Source organism: Limulus polyphemus, unplaced genomic scaffold (genome assembly GCF_000517525.1).
Source record: "Limulus polyphemus unplaced genomic scaffold, Limulus_polyphemus-2.1.2 Scaffold482, whole genome shotgun sequence".
Lineage (NCBI taxonomy): Eukaryota > Metazoa > Arthropoda > Merostomata > Xiphosura > Limulidae > Limulus > Limulus polyphemus.
In genome coordinates, this window is record NW_013666092.1 from 30,592 (window position 1) to 33,001 (window position 2,410).

General features: G+C 34.8%; 1 protein-coding gene across 1 annotated transcript in view; it reads left to right on the plus strand.

The window, feature by feature from the left end:
- Window positions 1-2,410, plus strand: part of LOC106458536 (huntingtin-like) — a 269,635-nt gene that overhangs the window by 27,902 nt on the left and 239,323 nt on the right. The window lies entirely within an intron of this gene.

Genomic DNA, 2,410 nt, shown 5'->3' on the forward strand with positions numbered 1-2,410 from the left:
GGAAACATGTATTACTTGGTCTATGTGTGCTACTGAACTGAGGTTGCATGGTGTAGTGACTTAGAATAAAAGCTCAAATTACTTCATAAAAAATAAGTAATATTGATTGTATGGAAGTATTTTGTTTGGAAAGACAAAAGGCAAAATTCAGGTGTATAAATTGTTTTTTTGGATAGGTAAAGATTGACTCTTGCCTGTCATATATTTTCAGAGTTACTGTAGAGCTTTGCTTTGTGCCTTTATTGGCACATACCAACCACCACTCAACCCTAGATGAGCTAGACTAACCAATAAAATGTTGAATGCAAGCTGACTACTGCATTTTACCAGGTTGGTGGCCAGATCCAACCTAGATTTGGTAATTTTTTTGAAGAAGAAGCAACAGTAAGCTTGCCTATGACCCTCCTGTACCGATGGGATAGTTGGCCAAAATGGATGCTTTTGCCTATTCTGCTATAGAGTAACATGTGGGCAGTTAACATTTAGTATCCTAACAGCCAAGGTAGAGCTACTGCAGCTGCCACTGTAGACTTTTTCTTTTCCTGTGACCTGTTTGAATTTACCACTTCAAACCCAGTCACCAGAGATAATACCTCCATCGAGGTGTGAATATTCCTTACACCCAAGAGATGCTACATTGCTTCACTTGGCAATCCCTTATTAAACTTATCCACAAGGATATCCTCATGGGCTGCTTACATCATGATGGGAGGTGCCTTCCCATGTATGTGATGCAAATCATCTGCTACAAGCAGCTAAGTTCTCTGAGGGACCTCTTTTTATGAGCTTTGAACTTATTGAAGTTGATAGCTTGGTTCTCTCCTGGATCAAAGCATTAGAGCAGCTGAACTAAACTGTATCCTAATCACTGAGCTGCTTTTCATCCAAGTGCTGGTCCATCAAGACTCAAGATCAGGCATTACACTGCTTATCATTGAGTTCACTGATCTGAGTAATGACCTGCTTGAGTAACTGAGTAGAAATTTGCTCCATCTCACTCACAGGGGACAGTGACTATGGAAACAAGATATCTATAGTAGAGTCTTGGCCAACACCAAGCAGAGACAACTATGGTGTCATGGGGAGAGGGTGAAGGTGATTCTTGGTAACCTCTGTGTTCCAAAGAATATTTTACTATTGCTCCTTGATGTGAGAACAAGTTACCTTAGGGAATATAGCACACTTCTCATATGGCAGATTTTTTACCCCCAGTGGTCCATTCAGTCACTTTTATAGACACTTACCCACCAAGTCTCAGGCCCTCAAGTCACTTTTTTTTTTACCCTTAGCTGTTCACACTCTCTTAGTGTAGTGATAAAAACCTTTCGAGGTCTCAGGTTGTGGTTATCCTTCCTGAGTTGTTTTGTGGCTGGACCAAGATTATAGACACACCTCTTTCCATCATATTTTCTGGTCTTTAAACCTTAAAAAAGACAAAGTATTGTTGTGTTTCATGATAAATCAACAGTATCCATTAGCATGGTTACGCTAGTTTTTGATATAACTAAATCTAACTCTATATGTTACTATGCTTAGATGTTTCCCTGATAATGGCTTCTAGTGAAATGTTAGAAAGTAACAAATAAAAAAAATGTATTTATTATATTAGGTTTTTGTGTCCTTTTAGAATTTTTTTGCCACTCCAGACAGTACTACAATGTTTAAAAAATGCGTCAGTGATAACAAATACATAAAAACTTGTTATTAATACTTTAAATTTAATTTTTTTATTTGGTTTGGTAAATCAATTTAGAATTAAAGAAGAAGATTAAAACTGTTTTGAATTGTAAGATTTATCTTCAAATTCAACTTAAAACTGGTTTTAAGCAGATATTTTATTAATGTAATTATTTTAAGTTTAAAGACTGTGTTCTTAAAATGCAGTGCTCTTATGTAATCTATAAAATTGCATGTCCAAAGTCTAACTATGGATATGTGGGTTCTACAGTTTCTTGTATGTGCTTAAAGATTAAAGAGCATGTACAGAATACTCCATTTAATCAATCAGCTATTCTTTGGAGTGGCTTACAAAACTGTGATTTTCTTCCCACTTTTCAAGATTTCAGTATTCTGGAGAGTGCTTTAGATGAGAAAATGTTGATAATAAAAGAAAGTTATGTCCAGAGTTGAATACTAATGAAGTACCATATTTTTTGGTATATAAGATGCACTTTTTTACCCCAAAATTTGATGTCAAAATGTGCTTGCATCCTATACACCGAAGGTATGAATAATATATATATGATATATACACAAGCCATGTGTAAAATATATTTAAATAGGCATGCATAGTTTAGTTCAATTGATTGTGTTATTTATAACAATAGTAGTTTTTCTTTTAAAAACATAACTATTTATAATGCTCCCTAAATAATAAAAAAATAAATTGCAGTGAAAGCAATGAAGATTT